The following is a 19,360-nucleotide window of genomic DNA, read 5'->3' as shown; positions in this document are numbered from 1 at the left end:
CCTGAGCGTTCAGCAGCACGTTGAACTTGGCACGCTCAACGTTAACGTCCGACAGCACGGTCCGTGTGCCGACGGCTTCAAGTAAGACGGTGTGAAGGGGCTGTCTGAGGCTGGTGATGACTCATCTGACTTCACGAGGTCCACTTCGTGCCAGTATGACGTCTGATCGCCTCTGGGACAGCTCTTGGCCTTAACTTCTCTTCGAGGCTGATGGAAACCTGGGAGACATTTCTGTTTTTTGGGTGCTCTCTATGCCCATGGTTAAAACTGTTTCCTTTCTTTTGTCTCGTGGTTACGTGGATTGCTGTTTACTTTGACATGTTCACTTGCAGTAGATGTGGTGGTGGTGGATAACTGTTAGCTGGGCGTCGTCAATGTCGAGGAGATTACCTTGGGAACGGCTTTCTTCACCATAAATACATAAGAAGTGGCAAAGACGGTTGGTTTGGATGTCTTATAGTCCTTCTTCGGTTCAGGATAAGGGAGCTGCCTCAATACCTCTTATTTTCTGAATTTTTCTCTCTTCAGTGTATACTGGGCCGCCTCAGCTCCAGACTGTGTGACTCCCAGACCAGATAATGCGTATTGCTAGTGACAGGAAAACAGTTCAGATTCATGAACTGCCTTTCCTAACTTCCCGAAGTTGCTTCACTTCCGAAACTTCGTGAGGTCAAATCGCTAGTATCTATAATGTCTCGAAGGGTTAGGAAAGTAGTGTCTAATCCTAAGTCGGAGGAACTCTGTCGTGATGTACTCAGGTACTGAGACTGAGAATTAAATCTCAAAATGAAGGTGGAAGTCTTCTCTCCCTCTCCATTATTCCTGTGCGTTTTTTGCACAATATCGACTATGTCCTGTGAATCTCGTCCCTGTTTCGGTTACGAGATACCCATGTGACCACACCCATGTTCCTGTTGAGGCAGTTGTGTATCTGAACAATTGTATCATTGTCATAAAAGTTTTTGACTTCCTTAGAAATTCCACCTGGTTTGACCGATTAGTTTCAACCAACAACGAATTATTCCCTCAGCCCTGAATAGATTTTACGGTATCAGCGAATCCTTAAAATCCTTTATGAATATAGGAAGTTCCCTCCTTCCCAGTCACCATTAGAAACGCGTTACTAAATACAATCTGACGAGTTGATGTGAGTTCTCCAGGCCGGTAGACCCATCGTGGTAGGAGTGGAGGCATTGATTTGGTTCGTCATGGTGTTCTCGGGAGCAGCTAGGGACATAAAGGTCCACCTAGATAGATCCCTGGCTTGCCTTGGTCAGCCTTATAGAACTCAGATGCTGCAAGTCACCCACAAGTTGCCCAATAACGACTGTTACACTTGAACAGCCATTTATCTGATCAGCGCGCAAGACGCCTTGAGGCTGAGAGTTTCTTTTAATAGAGGTTTTTCCCAACCAAGCGATCCGGTCGCTTAAACCAAGAACTCGATCCCCTACGTCATACAGTTTTCTATCAACGCGCCGCATGGTAGTCACTGAAGCTTACGGTCAAGGAGCACTGTCGGCGCTTATAAGTCCCTAGCTCAGGAAACCTGCGTTTCCGAAGGCTGTACCCGCCTTATTAATGCTGAGCTGCCTGAGGTGCTCGCCATTTAACACAACCCGAGGATCAAAAGTGGCTTAACGAATTCCACAGACGCGGCGAGCATTATCCCTTTCTTTTATCCCAATAACAACAAAACTTTCAGCAGACGCTATAAAAACCGCAAAATGACTGTTACAGCTTTTTGTGGTCAGAAAGTCATCTTGACAGCAGATTTCATGAGGGTAGCGTTTAAGAATTCAACATCACAGGTTTACAAGTTGGTATCGTTGCAAAATTAGTGTTTAAATTTTGATGTTGACTGCGTGGTGTAATAATGTCAACCAATCAGAATGGATTATATATAAAACAAACCTTAAAAGCAGGACTCTCGCTCTGAGGGTTCCATAAAAACTTAATAATATATTTACATGATAATAATATCAAATTCGTGTGGCTCAATGGCCGGGTCCCAGTCTTTCTATTGAAACCATGTGTTGTTTGTGGGTACTCCTCGCGTGATTGAGAGGTGAAGGCTAGGTTACAACGGGGACTCAAAAATCAGTGGTCTGAGCAATATTTGATGCAGTGACCTTTCTGTTTCCAGGCGCGAGATTTACTTCTAGACCACCAGACTCGTCGTGCATAAAGACAGCTCAACTACAGGATGTGATGAGTGAGTTTTGGAGTATCAATGTTTATGATATACACTGCGGTATCTTTTGACTGTATTTCCGTAGAAGTTTAAATGACTTATACCACTAAGGTACGGTGAACCTGAGTATTTGCTACAGATTTCAATTTGATACCTCTGCCCGTTCCTGAGAAAAAGGGGTCGTAACAGACGGTCAGACTGACAGAAGGCAACAAACGCCACAAAATTGTTTGTGTGACATAACTACAAAGTGACAATGTTTGGAATTTTTTATTTCATTTACTGTAGTATCTTGCCTCTTGTAAAATTTCATGATTCTAGGGTAACAGGAAGTACCCTATACGTTTAACTAGTGAGTTTGTGAATATCGAAATATGTGACATAAATTTCCGTGTCTTTTAACTGCGTTGAATTACAAGCGTAAATTTGGCACACTTTCAAGGGATCGTAGATATTAGAATGTGACTTAATTTTCAGCTGAGGAAGGGGGGCCTTAACTGTCGAACAAAGTCTAAGTGATCCCCTAGGAGGTCCATTTTTACCGAATGAGGTACGAAACCATAAGACTATCATTTTTTCCCGTTTTTCCAATGGCGTTCGTATATCATGTTGGTAGCTGTGTATAACGACTGCATTGAGTGATTCCTTCTCAGCTTCAGTAAGCCTCTCTCGATGACAAAGGTTGTTTACTGCCCCGCGATATGTCATGCAGTAAATATATAAACTATAAGGTAGGCAACGCTTTTTGGGATATAAAGATATTTGGCGATGACGTATCAGTGTGCGACAAATTCATGGCGATAGATAATTGCGAAGAAATACAGATAATTGAGACGATGATCAGCTCTTAGTCCAAATACTGACGGCCAGCCATAAACATATATAAATTTGCTAAAATCAATGTGATTAGAGGAAAAAAAACGAAATCTCCTCAACGGACGACCATTTATGATAATCAGTCATAGCATTCATGTACCTAGGAGTCCTATTTATAACAGAATGACCACATACATCTGGCCATGAGAAAAGTAGATCCTGAGTTACATTCTTGGGAAGAATATCATCGAAAGGTTATTCGGAGAGAAAAGAAGCCGCTTACAAAACTTGATAACTCGCATGGGGATACTTCAAACTAGAACTTATGTTGTTTAGTAGATGCATGAACGTAATAGGTATCCTCAAGGAACTCCAATGAGGGACTCGGTTTGAAATGATACTAAGTTTAGAAACCATAAGTTGCTAGTCTTTATTCAGCACTGCTCTTCCATTTTCCGAGTTATTCAGCACTGCTCTTCCAGTTTCCGAGTTAGAAAACTGCTACTGAAGCAGAGCAAACAGAAACATAGCCAAAGCCTTGCAGACGAACAAAAATTACACGAAGCGAAATGTAGTGTGAGGAGGGCTATGAGAGAGACGTTCAACGAATTCGGAAGTAAAGTTCTATGTACTGACTTGGCAGAAAATCCTAAGAAATTTTGGTCTTACGTCAAAGCGTTAGGTGGATCAAAACAGAATGTCCGGACACTCTGTGACCAAAATGATACTGAAACAGAGGATGACAGACTAAAGGCCGAAATACTAAATCTCTTTTTACAAAGCTGTTGAAGAAATAGAGAAGATCCAACGGAGAGCAGCGCGCTTCGTTACAGGATCATTTAGTAATCGCGAAAGCGTTACGGAGATGATAGATAAACTCCAGTGGAAGACTCTGCAAGAGAGACGCTCATTAGCTCGGAACGGGCTTTTGTTGAAGTTTCGAGACCATACCTTCACCGAGGGGTCAAGCAGTATATTGCACCCTCCTACGTATATCTCGCGAGGAGACCATGATGATAAAATAAGAGAGGTTAGAGCCCACACAGAGGCATACCGACAATCTTTCTTCCACGAACAATACAAGAAGGGAGAACCGATAGAGGTACTCTAGGTACCCTCCACCACGCACCGTCAGGTGGCTTGCGGATTGTGGATGTAGAAGTAGATGTAGATAACACATTTAACGGTTCGGAGTGTTTTTCTTTGGACCAAAAATATTGTTTGCTAACAACAGCCGGGGGAATCATTGCCATAATACGAAGACAACTTCTATTTATCTAGATGTAATGTAACATCGCTACTGAGTGTCAAGTTTCGTATAGAAATGACAACCAAATCACGAAATGTGTGGGGTTTTTAAAGCACTCATACTCATTTCATTACCAGCATTTTCATAACAAAATATTAAATGAAGAAATCCTAGTGGTGGACCGTCTGTTCTATCTGTTTGCGTTTACAGTACGCTTATATTAAAACGGCATGAAATTTATACAATGATAAAGTGAGAAATTTCACGACCTCTTTTACGGGAACAGAGCAGAGCAGTTACACCCGATTGCACTGCACGGTTCATAAATCTTTTAATCTCTTGTTTCGAAGTACGGTAAACAAAAATATTGTAGGACTTCGCTGGTATCAAAAAATATCGCTGAAAATTAATCCCACAGAATCATTAATAACACCTTTACCACGACTGTTTCCCCAAGCTTGCGTGCTCGCTATTGAAAATTCGTTACCGTAATTTGCTGCGGTACGATTATATCTTCAAATTATTTCAGAACTGTTGTGTAGTCGTATGGCCACTCCGCATTTGTAAATAATTCGAAAATCCTGTGGAATGCACGGTTGGAACTTAATTGATTACGTAATGTGGAATGGGACGGACGGCTACCGCTAGTGCATCTGCCATTCCGCTGATTAAAGTGTTCCGTCCATCCTCGCATCTCACGTAAAACAATAAACTACTACCGTTTAACAATATAGTTAATAGTGATGAACATTTAAATATCCCACTCCAAAGACTAAGCACTAGAACGGCGTGCTGACTACCGTTGTGTCTAGGAGAGGAGTCTGTGTTTGCGCTCGTGTGCTTGCGTGTGTGTCTGTCATTTATTTTCATTTGTCATATAATCTTATCTTTTAATTTTGTAGAAAGGACTTAGATTTCAGCTTTAACGCATCGGAACTAGTGGATTGGTGTCACTATAGATTAAGTGCTGTAACTATTGCGACGTGGGCCGATATTCTGTACATTACGTTTTAGACATCTTTGCAACAAATAGCACTCTCCAGAATCATTGGGCTAAATAATCTGGACTAGTTAATCAAAAGTATCAGGAAATCCCTATGTGATGTTTAACTGAACACTAGATGACACAATACACGGATCCGTCATTATGAACAGAGACGGCGAGTATTTTGTTGTCAATAGAAAAACTGTAACAGCAGAACAGCACGAATTCAGAAAATGTCGTTCTTGTGAAACGCCAGTAGCTCTTTATTCGCACTAAGTGATGAGTGCTCTGGACAGGATATCTCAAACTGATGCCATATTTGTAGATTACCAGAAGGTTTTTGTCACCGATCGTCACAAGAGACTCCTAAGCAAATTGCTTGCCAACGGTTATCGTCGCAAATATTATGTGACTGGCTTCTTGATTTCGTGTCAAAAAGGCCAAAGAGCGTAGTAATCGACAGAAAATTATCGAGTGAAACAGAAATATCTGTCGTTCCGCAAGGAAGCACTGCTTCAAACTTGTATAAACGATTTAAGAGACAATCTGAGAAGCAATAATAATTCCAATCCCAAAGGAAGCAGGTGTTGACAGATGTGAAAATTACCGAACAATCAGTTCTATAAGTCACAGCTGCAAAATATTAACGCGAATCATTTACAGACGAATGGAAGTACTAGTAGAAGCCAACCTTGGGGAGGATCAGTTTGGATTCCGTAGAAATGTTGGAACACGTGAGGCAATACTGACCTTTCGACTTATCTTACAAGAAAGATTAAGGAAAGGCAAACCTACGTTTCTAGCATTTGTAGACTTAGAGAAAGCTTTTGACAATGTTGACTGGAATACTGTCTCTCAAATTCTAAAGGTGGCAGGAGTAAAATACAGGGAGGGAAAGGCTATTTACAATTTGTACAGAAACCATATGGCAGTTATAAGAGTCGAGGGACATGAAAGGGAAGCAGTGGTTGGGAAGCGGGTGAAACAGGGTTGTAGCCTCTCCCCGATGTTATTCAATCTGTATATTGAGCAAGCAGTAAAGGAAACAAAGAAAAGTTCGGAGTAGGTATTAAAATCTATGGTACGCCGATGACATTGTAATTCTGTCAGAAACAGCAAAAGACTTGGAAGAGCAGTTGAATGGAATGGGCAGATTCTTGAAAGGAGGATATAAGATGAACATCAACAAAAGCAAAACGAGGATAATGGAATGTAGTCGAATTAAGTCGGGTGATGCTGAGGGAATTAGATTAGGAAATGAGATACTTAGAGTAGTAAAGGAGTTTTGCTATTTGGGGAGCAAAATAACTGATGATGGTCGAAGTAGAGAGGATATAAAATGTAGACTGGCAATGGCAAGGAAATCGTTTCTGAAGAAGTGAAATTTGTTAACATCGAGTATAGATTTAAGTGTCAGGAAGTCGTTTCTGAAAGTATTTGTATGGAGTGTAGCCATGTATGGAAGTGAAACATGGACGATAAATAGTTTGGACCAGAAGAGAATAGAAGCTTTCGAAATGTGGTACTACAGAAGAATGCTGAAGATTAGATGGGTAGATCACATAACTAATGAGGAGGTATTGAATAGAATTGGGGAGAAGAGGAGTTAGTGGCACAACTTGACAAGAAGAAGGGACCGGTTGGTAGGACATGTTCTGAGGCATCAAGGGATCACAAATTTAGCATTGGAGGGCAGTGTGGAGGGTAAAAATCATAGAGGGAGACCAAGAGATGAATACACTAAGCAGATCCAGAAGGACGTAGGTTGCAGTAAGTACTGGGAGATGAAGAAGCTTGCACAGGATAGAGTAGCATGGAGAGCTGCATCAAACCAGTCTCAGGACTGACGACCACAACAACAACAACTGAGCAGCACTCTTAGAATTTTATAGATGATGCTGTCATTTACCGTCTAGTACAGCTATCAAGAGATCTAAATCCACAGCAAAATTATTTACAAAAGATATTAGTATGCTGCAAAAAGTAGAAGTCGTCTCTGGATTAAAAAAAAATTGAGGTCATCCACAATATTACTAAAAGAAAACCATTAAATTTAATAAATGAAAAGCACTAGTTTGCTTTTGTTCTACAGTATTACTTTTATTGTGTTAACCGGTTTTCGGTTTACAAGCACATCTTCAGACATTTACTGAGTATTGTCACCAAAGAAGTTAGAATGTTTGTAACCAACACTGGAAGAGAAGTCACACGTCTAGATTGAAGCAGAAACATACAGTAAGTAGCATCTTTGACAGTGTGGAGGTAATACAACAAAAAACTAAAAATTGAACAGTAAATAAAGAAAATAGGAGTAGACAGAAACAAATGTTAATACAAACTAGAAACAGCATGCCTACATAACAGTTTCTATTAATAAAGAAACTAATAAAATAAAATAAAATTTGTTCTTGACAAGGCTACTTCAGGAGGTATAAAACATGGAGACCGCTACACTAACCAATTAAAAGAAGAAACAATTATCAGTGTACCCACCGAATATAAAAGGAACTTAAGCAATATTAATAAGATAAACGGAAATGAATACGAGCAGGAAAATGGAGGAGTGTGACGGAACATACAGCAAATGCAATCTTTGAGAGTGTTGTGGTACTTTATTTTAAAAGGTAAAAAGGCTTAAACATACACAAATGCAAAAGGAACAAACAGTAAAAACATTAACATTATACTCAAAACGGTGACTATGTGACAGTTCGCATTAAATAAATACAACATGTAACATAAAAACAATATTTGATGAGACAACTACAAGAGGTATTAAACATGGAAAGTTATACAACTACCAGTTGAAATAAAAACTTAACAATTGAAACTACAGTCTATATGGATTACATAGGCAGCCTTAATAAAATAAAAGAACTTAATGAATACAGGAGAATGGGAATATGTAGGAACAGACAGTGTGGGAAGTAATGAAAAACAGAGATGATTGTATGGAATTTAGGAGAGGGAAAGTGTTGAGCTGTTTAGATTACACGGTCAATCACACATTTGTAAAAGCTGTCATTCCAACTAAATACAGGTAGCTGGGGATTACAAAACAAACTTGAATTGGATGAATCTCTGATATAATGTAGTAGGGAAGGAATATCAAAGTCTGCGTTTTATTGGGAGAACACTCGGAAGATGCAACAGGCCTACTAAAGAAACTGCCTGCACTACGGTTGTCCGTCCTCTGCTGCAGTACTGCTGTGAGCTATGAGATCCGTACCAGACAGGACTGACGGAGGTCACCGAAAAAGTTTAAAGAAGAACAGCCAGTTTTATGTCATCAAGAAATAGAGGAGAGAGTATCAAGGATATGACTTTGCGCTCTTCGTTGCCACGAGACTTTCTCACGGAATTTCGGTCACCAGCTTTCTTCTCTGACTCAAAAAATATTTTACTGCCGCCAACCTACATAGGCACAAATGACCAACATAACAGGATACGAAAAATCAGAGCTCGTACGGCCAGATTTAAGTATCACTGTTCCCACGTGCTGTTGGAGAGTGAAACGGTAGAGAAATAATCTGAAGGTGGTTCGAAGAACCCTCTTCCAGGCATGTGAGTGTAAACTGCAGAGTAGGCATGTAAATGCAGATGTGAAATAGGTCGATCAGGAGAGCTCAGTGCCTTCGAACATAGGCTAATCGTTGGATGTCACTCGAGAAACAGATACATTAGGGACATTTCAACCTTTGTAAAACTGTCCAAGTCGATTGTTAGCGAGGTGACTGTGAAGTGAAAACGTGAAGGAAGAACCACAATTAACCAGAGACCACGCAGACTTCGTGTACTTATGGTCAGTGACTTTTCAGTATTCCCGAGGGTGGTTGTGAAAAATCACTTGAAATCAACCGAAGGAATCACTCGTGATTTCCAAATTGCTACCAGAATAGCACCCAGCAGAATGAATGTGTATAGGGACAGCTCCTCATACGACACAGATTCCTGTAGTCAAAGCTGAACGACTATTGAGGTGATATAAAGAATGATGCCACTGGATACTGGGTGGCTGGGAAGACAGATTTGGGGTGGTGAACTGCGCTATACCCTTTTAAAATCCAATGAAATGGTTGGGTTTAGTGAATGCACTGAGAATGTTACCTGCCATTAAGTGTAGTACCAGCAGTGAAGTACGGAGGAGATGGTGTTAGTGTATGGGGGTGATTTTCTCCTTATTGCGCTTAAGGAAAAGCTAAATGCGAAAGAATATGAACACATTTTACTGCATTGTGTAATGTGTACAGTAGAGGAATTGTTTGGAAACGAATATTGTTCGGATCAGCATGATAGTGCAGCCTGTCATAGAGCAGCTTCTGTGCGACAATGGTTTATGAACAGTGACATTCCTGAAAAGGATGGTCTGCCCGGAGTCCCGACCTGAACCTAGTGGAACACGTCTGGGATGAGCCACAACGCTGACTTCACTCCAGACCCTAGCGTCCAATATCACTAACTTCTCTGGTTCGGCTCTTGAAGAAGAATAAGCTGAAATTCTTCGAAAGAAAGTCAAACATTCAGATATCTCACTAAAAGGATCCCCAGCAGAGTTCAGGGCGCCATATAGTATAACTTTTTAACTACTGTAATACCTACTAGTTAATTAATTAGGGCGAGGTATGAGGAATTTTTCTGCTGCAGCACATTACTGTGTCCGATATGCTGACAACGCAGGTTGCTTGTAGAGGACCACGTTAACCTGTTCGTAACGAGAGGATCCAGCAAACATCTTGCAATGTCCGTAGCCCAACAGGAGGAGATTTGCTTATCTCATATCTTGTAAAGCTATTTAGATGACCCTGTTGAGTTTCATCTCCGCCGGTCGCAGATTCTAACAGACATACAATCCACTCTGAATAATGGAACGGCAAGTGAGAATGTCACAACGCTACTTCAATTAAAGTGAGGAGAGACAATCCTTAGAGCCACTCTGACAGCACAATAGATGGAACCTAAGTTCCTAATCTTCACTTATTGGGCACCACTGCAGGTTTATAAAATTACGTCTGGACGACTTCAATGTCTATGAGAAATCGCAGACACTGAATCCCTAAATAGTGAAAAAATCCTCTTCGCTGATGACAGCAATATTATAGTCACTGAGAAAACAAGAGAACTTCTTGCCGAGAAAGCAAATGAAACACTCAAGAAAGTTTATGGTTGGTCAATAAGTAATAAGTGACATTGAACATAAAGAAAACTAATGCCATGAATTTCAGTTTGAAGAGGAAAAATGACAGTGTTAAACTAAATGTAGATGGCACCACAAATGCAAAATTTGTAGGAATGAATATTGATATTCTCAGTCGAAGTGGTGTGAACACACAAAGACACCTGCAAATAGAATGTCATCAGCATGCGGTACAGAAAATGGCCTACAGATCACCAGTGTGTGTGTGTGTGTGTGTGTGTGTGTGTGTGTGTGTGTGTGTGTGTGTGTGTGTATTGAGTGAAGTGTTATGAAACAATGTGTCTATAGCGTGTGCAGTGATTGATAGTGAGATATGAGTGAACAATGTGGCATTACATTATTTAATAAGTTATTTGTAAAAAAAGTATTGTATACAAGGAGTAAATCTAATGATTGTCTCTAACTAGAAGTCTGTAAATATATGTGTATACGAATTAGCTTATTTTAAATTGATCTAAATTTGCAAATACTTTGACATATCCTATACCCCTGTAAAAAGAGATCTACGGATGAATAAAGCCACTATTTCTACTACTAAATCACTCTTACGAGGAAATACAATCCATCTGATGCACATACATATTGCCTCTCCAACAACTGCCTGCACAGGGCGCGTTTCCGATTGCTCGCATTAGTCGGCCAATGATTAACAACATTACAGAAAAATCAGACTGAAATGTCAGCTTAACTTTGGAATCACTGAAATCATGGTTAGTAAGCTGTAAATGTGTAGAATGTCCACAGTCCTGTTCGAGACGTACACAAAATTTTAAATAAGTAATATTAATGAACAAAGACGTGCGCTTGCTATCATGCCTCGCAACATGAATAATCACATTGTCCGTATGCTCCAATATAGCGCCGTTCCCATTCACACCTTCGTCCTCACTCTTCGTGATCATATATCTTTTTATGGGACAGGGAATGCTGCTGATCTTAATTGCATGCTGGCTTATAGTAGCGTGATACTTGCTATAGCGGATGACGAAATGTAATAAAATATGCGCCGACATAGGGCAAAGAGCAACATATCCCCCAATCCAAATCATTTTTAAGATTTTCTGTTTTTATTTAAAAACGCAAAATTTAAAAAGAAATCAACTCCAACCTCCTAGTGCTTTGTCCACTCCGTTAGGAATCAGGTTCCCTAATGTTACTGAATTATTAATTTTTTCAAAACTGCAAGTTTAATTCAGTTCCTAATGTGCTTGGCCATATTGCCAAATAACCTTTACAATTACTTAATACACTGAAGAGCCAAAGGTACACCGGCCTAATATCGTGTATGCCCCCTCCCCCTTCCCCCCCCCCCCCCCCCCCCGATCACGCAGAAGTGCTGCAATACGACGTGGCATGGACTCTACTAGTGTTTGAAGTGGTGCTGGAGGGAATGATTCCGCAGTTCTGTCCGTAAATCCGCAAGAATATGAGGGGGTGGCGATCTCTTCTGAACAATACGTTGCAAGGCATTCAAGATATGCTCCTTAATGTTCATGTCTGGTGAGTTTGGTGGCCAGTAGAAGTGTTTATACTCAGAAGAGCATTCCCGGGGCCACTCTGTTGGAATTCTGGACGTGCGGTGTGTTTCATGCTTACGTAGGTGTCACCTGCCAGAGTCGCATCTAGATGTATCAGGGGTCCCACATCACTTCAACTGCACACGCCCCACATCGTCACAGAGCCTCCAAACACGCTTAACAGTTCCCTGCTGGGATGCAAGACGCGTGAATTCATGAGGTTGCCTCCATACCCGTACACGTCTATCCGCTCAATACAATTTCAAACGAGACTCGTCCGACCAGGCAACAAGTTTCTAGCCATCAACAGTCCAATGTCGGCGTGACGGGCCCAGGCGAGGCCTAAAGCTTTGTGTCGTGCAGTCATTGAGGGTAAACGAGTAAGACTTCGGCTCCGAAAGCCTTTATCGATGATGTTTCGTTGAATGGTTCGCACACTGTCACTTGTTGATGGCCCAGCATTGAAATCTGCAGAAATTTGGAGAAGGGTTGCACTTCTGTCGCGTTGAACGATTCTCTAAAGCCGTCGTTGGTCCCGTTTCTGCAGGATCTTTTTCCGGTCGAGCGATGTCGGAGATTGGATAGAATTCCTGACATTCACGGTACACTCGTGTAACGTTCGTACGGGAAACTTCCCAGTTCATCGCTCCCTCGGAGATGCTGTGTCCCATCGCTCGTGCGCCGACTACAACACAACGTTCAAACTCACTTAAAAATTGATAACTGGCCATTGTAGCAGCAAAACCCCCTATCTAACAACAGCGCCAGACCATTGTTGTCTTGTATAGGCATTGCTGACCGCAGTGCCGGCTTCCGCCTGTTTATATACCTCTGTATCTGAATATGCAATGCCTATACCAGTTTCGTTCGCGCTTCAGAGTACAATAGTTAATATTTTATGCTCGGACTGGTGATTCATTTTCCTTTATACTGATATAAGTTTGTACAATTTGTAATAATCAGATTAAAGGAGATAAACGTCTTTGCGAAGAACACAGGTACAGTGTAAAAAAAAAAACATAAATACTACATACCTCTACAAACAGTTCATTGCATATTTCTTAAAACAGCAGTAAGAGCACTCTTTCTCATCAACTGGCATGTACATAACAGACTAGAAGACAAATGCATCGGCGTGTCAAAATTGAAAGAACTATATACTATTATTCACCACATACATCTGCTTTATGCGGCTCACAACAGAGCACATCATTGCAGGCAGGGCACCGCTACACTGGCAGGCATGACCAATTAAGGATAGACGTTGCCAGTTGGACAGACAGCTGTTCCAAGTGTGCATTTATATTCTCCCTTAAAATAATTTGTGTGACTACATTACAATGTGCTAGCCAAAACGTGGACGAAAATCAACCTAAACACATGTTTACAAAATTGTTGGCAATATTTAATTAAGGCAGACTCTAAAAATTATTTTTATAAGGTTAATTATGGAACGTACCTATGTAATTTTCTTAAGAAAGGGCAGAAGTATGTTTACAAGCAGCTCTTATTCAAAGTCATTTAGGTAACAATGTACGCTGTGGACACCACATGAATAGAAACCACCGTACCAATGGCGACATACATAATTCAATATAGTAACTGTGCTCTGGCTGCAATGATGTGCTCTGTTATGAGTGGCATAAGACAGGTATGTGATGAATAACTGTGTGCAAAGTGGTTTTACTTTTTACGCGCCAGTGCCTCAGTCTTATAACCTGTTACGTACCTGCTAATTCATCGCGAAGAGGTGTGTAGGAAACCGTTTGTCGAGGCACTTCTGGTTTTTCTTTTATATTGTACCTGATACACTATATTATCATTGCTTTGTTTATAGTTACGCTGTTTAACTGCTTTACAGATCTGAAAAGGGTAACACTGATTTCCGAAATCAGTTATGGTGAGTAAAGGTTATGATTAGTGATCTTGGCAAAGAAGTTTATCCTGTCTAATATATTATCTGAAATCGTCCCTTGTGCCTCGAAAGGAGTATGCTAACAAATTGGAACAACCAATTTCATCGGTTATATTCGCAATGTAGCCACGTTGCTCGTTGATCTGCATTTACCTGTTGATGTGATTGCACGATCAGTTCTCGATCAACAGACGGGTCATGGTACTCAGATTTTAAAATCATTGCTTGTCATCATTCTCCAGAACCTCAGACATGGTACTCAGATTTTGAAATCATTACTTGTCATCATTCTCCAGAACCGCAGATATATAACATACATTAAACAAGACATGGAGTAGATCTACACGCTATTTTTAAAAAGAATTTTCATTTACATCAATATTTTAAAAAAAACTTGTTATAATACAATCCACACACAGACCGTTTAGTTTTTAAGTGGCAAGTAGTCGCCTAGTCTTTTGGCAAACAAGACATAAAATCCTATGTGGCCTTGACAGATCTCAGTCACTAATACGTCACCTGTTTTCCGGCTACGTCTTATGCGTTCTTGATTATAACAGCTGTTGAGTGTCGATGAGGCAAATATTACGAGTTACTTGCAGAGGAGCCATTAACCAACATGCTGACTCTGAATCTTTCCCTCTTAAGCTACACGCAGAAGATTACAACATTCATGAGTAAGGCCACACAACGTTAGCACAATATTGGCACAAGTTTCATAAGGACAACGATTAATTTTTCGTATTCATTTCTTTCTGAGTCCTTTCATACAAACGCATCAAATTTTTTGGTGTCACAATAATGAATGTCATTCTGCACCCACAATAATGTTTAATATCAACAGTATTTCGTTATGGGCGTTCCCAGTTTCGTTATTAATTCGTTACCACAACAGTATGGCTACAATACTGACTTCGTGATCTCTCAACAACATCCCATTCTAGTATGTGTTTAATGTCCTTATCTACGACCTCTCATTATATTATGTCTATTACATTCAGCCACAGCTTGAAAGGGGTATTTTTACTTTAAACTTTTATACTTAGTCCTTCCTGAGACCAGATATATAGGAAAATAATTTAGTATGTTTCCTCAACAACTTCTTTAGTGCTTATTTTTCAGCATATCCTGTACCTTTCTGCTGACACATCTTATCGTGAATTACGTCGTCAGTGATTTCTTGGGATGCTAAAACTAAACCAAAACTAAACTCCTTCCGCAAAGGCCATGAAGGCCCAAAGGTACCGACTGGCCGCTGTGTCATCCTCAGTCCACAGGCGTCACTGAATGCAGATATGGAGGAGCATGTGGTCATGTGGTCAGCACACCGCTCTCCTGGCCGTATGTCAGTTTCCGAGACCGGAGCCGCTACTTCTTAATCAAGTAGCTCCTCAGTTTGCCTCCCAAGGGCTAAGTGCACCCCTCTTGCCAACAGCGCTCGGCAGACCGATTGGTCACCCATCCAAGTGCTAGCCCAGCCCAACAGTGCTTAACTTCGGTGATCTGGCGGGAACCGGTGTTACCACTGCGGCAAGGCCGTTGCCTGGGATGCTATAAAATTTAAATCTGAACTACGCACTTCAAGCCAACTGTCCTCTTCCATATTTTGAAAAGACGCATTCCCTCATCATACGTGGTACAATTCGATTCGTCTCTGCAAGCTACATTAGTGCTATGTATAACTTCCATAATTCCATAGCCACTTTAATCTGGGTAGTCGTTTACTTTGCCATTTGATACTTTAGCGTGAAACTCATTCTGTTCATTCTTCATCTTCCTCTTTAACTCTCACTATTTTCACGAAACCTCTCGCAAAATATACGACATCACAAGTTACTATTAGCCATTTCATTGCCAGCATTCATTCTACACATAAACCTGAAATAATCTTAACACTCACAGTAATTGTCCTACCTTGAATCACAGCTTCCAACATTGCTTGATTTCTCAACAGCTTATTCTTTCCATGAATGGCTTCGATAATTCCTACCCCATGCACTGGCAGTTCTGTAATATGCTTTTCCTCTTACATACTTAAGAGAAGCTCTTCATCAATTCCGCAAATCTCACACTCTGACTTGAGATTCGCCGATATTTCTGTACCGTATAGTTGTACCTTTATGTGGGCTGGTAGCTTTCATTTGCCCCATTTTTCTTCTTAAACATCAAGTGTTCCTTAATAAAATTCTTTTCATCATATCTTAAGTAAATATTCAATGGCCCCTATTAAAATTCAGTTCTGAGCCAGAAAATTTCAACTAGTTTTATTTCCATGGTCTGTCCATGTACATCACTTCAGGTATTTCATCTGATGATCTTTCCTACTCAATCTGACCTCTCCTCGAATATGTGTAGTTATTATGATAAGTTCCATGACTCCATTCACCTTGCTGGCGCTGGGTTTGGAGGGCGCTGATTTGCAGCTATCCACTAGATGGTAGTGTGAGCGGTCTATCTGGTGGACATATGGTACGCTATGGAGAGAAAGAGCGTTGAGCCGGCTCTGTGGATTAGTGCCTGTAACCTTCTGGCTTCATTTCGGAAGTAGCGTTGTGTGGCTTGGGCATATAGGCACCATACCTTTATCTTGAATTTGGTCGTTTTGTGCTATACTTCAGTTCTGCAATTAATTGTTTTTCTTTATGTCTTTGACGTAGTTGGTGGTCGTCTCGTTCAGGCACGCCCTAGTGGGAGATATTATGTGGTATTCAGGTAGATTTTGTTCCATTGTTGCTGTTAATGCGAGCTCTGTATTTCACTGTTTTGCCGAGTGTTCACTGTTGGCTTAGAGAAAGGCCCTGGTAGTGAAGAGAGGTGGTACTGCATGTCTAGTGACAAGAATTTCGTGGAAACATTTGGACAGTAGGCGCCACAGAGTAACTACAAATTTTGTGAGGCAGCTCATGTGCACCATTTATCGTATGTGATGGTCACAATTTAGCTTATTCGTAATTGTAATCTCTTTGTTGTTGAATCGAAAACCTTTAAATTTATGCAATTTATTGCATAATCAAAATGTAATGCCTTTTTTTAGTTAATGGGCGGTGGACCGTAAGCTTTTTATGGTTTGGGGTCAACTGCCACTTCCGGTACCATACAGATATCTCTTCTAAATCGTTTTACGATTCATTTTGATCTTCTGCTGACTTTACTGGACGGTAAATGTCAGTGACATCAGCAAACACTCTAAGAGGGCCGATTAGAATGTCTTCTAAATTGTTTGTGCAGATTAAGAAAAGCAGAGGACACAGTAATTTCCTTGTGGAATCCAAGAGATAACATCGGTTTCACTAGTTGACTTCTCGTCAGTAACTACAAACCGTGACCTCTGCAACTGTTAACTGCGAATCCAGTCGCCCAGTTTGTAGCCTTCGGTATCGTAATGATTTTATGAACCGTGTTGCCTAAGAGAATAACGCTAACCGAAAGAATGCAAAGAACTGTATGAAATTTGACTAAAGGTTGTAAATTTCGGTCGTCAGCTGGTAAGTTACCAACAGCTCATAATTTTTAACTGCTAAACTGAAACTGAAAATTCGTAAAAGTCACAGTTGTGTAGGCAGACAGAAGCAGAACAAAAGGCTATACATCGAGCTTGAATGAAAGGGTCACATATGGCACAACGCATTTAACTTAATTATTAGTGCATTGGAAGTCTTTGTAACTAATTTATCTCATTTTTGATTATTTGTTAGCAACTCGTGACACTAGATGTACTGGACAACATCATTTACTATAAAGCTACCTGTCGTCAGCTTTTGTCAATCAAATACCCACGATTAATCGATAATTGTATAGTAGACATTACTTCAGAAAAATTCGTAATAAGTTTATTAACTTACCAATTCAATTTTGCAACATAGTTGTTACGATAATCGAAACATATGAAATATTTGCATAAACATAAATAGTCCATTTAGTAAAAATTCAATATTCAATTCATCAGCAATCATAAGATGCATTTACTTTGCACTATTTCTAGATAGTTATGATAAGATGCAATAAAGCTCTACAGTGCTCAATGAACTTCAGACAATTATTACCGCGCATAGTTTCATGAACTGATTGATTTTAAATTAACCGGCAAGTGCCACAAAATGTCTTCCTGGTGAAATATTATTATCTCTAGAACGAGATTTTCACTCTGCAGCGGAGTGTGCGCTGATATGAAACTTCCTGGCAGATTAAAACTGTGTGCCGAAGTTCGAGTCTCGGTCGGGCACACAGTTTTAATCTGCCAGGAAGTTTCATATCAGCGCACACTCCGCTGCAGAGTGAAAATCTCATTCTGGAAACATCCCCCAGGCTGTGGCTAAGCCATGTCTCCGCAATATCCTTTCTTTCAGGAGTGCTAGTTCTGCAAGGTTCGCAGGAGAGCTTCTGTAAAGTTTGGAAGGTAGGAGACGAGGTACTGGCAGAAGTAAAGCTGTGAGTACCGGGCGTGAGTCGTGCTTCGGTAGCTCAGATGGTAGAGCACTTGCCCGCGAAAGGCATAGGTCCCGAGTTCGAGTCTCGGTCGGGCACACAGTTTTAATCTGCCAGGAAGTTTCATTATTATCTCTGACACTTATGATTCATTCGGCAATAATGGTCAAAGAAAATTATCCTACTGATGGTCAGTAAAGTAGGATTATCAGTACCACTCATTTCAGTTATAGTTCAGTCAAAATCACTATAATGTTCAGAATATTACAACTATGACACTGGCGAGCCATGTACGTAACTAAGTAATTTGAGACGAGTTGCAAATGGTGCGACGTGATGTACGCGGTAATAATTTGTAGCAACAAGCTGTTCTTCGACAATGAACAACTTTTAATACTTCTGCCTACACATTAATCCTCTCCCACCACTTTTATTACCAATTCTTTCAAGCGTTCACTGTGACTACCTATATTCTCGCTCATCCTCTTACAGTTCCTTGACATATTGGAAACATCATTTCGACAGTCCAAATATATTACGGTTTTTTAAGGAACGAACATTGACAAAATTAACAAACTACATACTTATCCTAGAAATAAGATCAATGTTATAAGATTAATTAATTGGTAATTATGAGACACTGTGCTATAGTGTTATACATTGAAACGATACGCTACAGGCACTCAATTGGATTAGAAGCTGTTTGTGACTAATGCTGTTAAAAGCCTACTGGAATAAAAAAGAGAAACTGATTCCACTTAAGAAATGACTCATGTCTTCGTGTGAATAAAGAGTCAGTGGTGTTCCACAAGAATTATGTATTATGAATCTGTGTTGGTTATATGTGAACACATCGTTTTCTTCGGGGTATTTCACAATGTTGCAAAAAAACAGTGCATGTTCAAATCTACTAAAATTGCTGTAATTTCAGCAGCACTAAGAAAAGCATTGCAGTAAATACTAGACAGTTCATTACTGTTTTGAAAAAAGAAGGTGAACTGTAAAAAGTTCCTTTTCTGTGGATGAGTCCTACCCTTCTACAATGTAGTAAGATCCGATGTGGGG

At 40.4% G+C, this 19,360-nt stretch overlaps 1 pseudogene; it reads right to left on the bottom strand.

The window, feature by feature from the left end:
• Window positions 1–15,296: 15,296 nt before the first annotated feature.
• On the bottom strand, window positions 15,297–15,414 carry LOC126261088 (5S ribosomal RNA; annotated as a pseudogene).
• Window positions 15,415–19,360: the final 3,946 nt, after the last annotated feature.

This window comes from Schistocerca nitens, chromosome 5, assembly GCF_023898315.1.
Source record: "Schistocerca nitens isolate TAMUIC-IGC-003100 chromosome 5, iqSchNite1.1, whole genome shotgun sequence".
NCBI lineage: Eukaryota > Metazoa > Arthropoda > Insecta > Orthoptera > Acrididae > Schistocerca > Schistocerca nitens.
The sequence above is the reverse complement of the archived record's forward strand: the minus strand, read 5'-3'. Positions and strand labels throughout refer to the sequence as shown.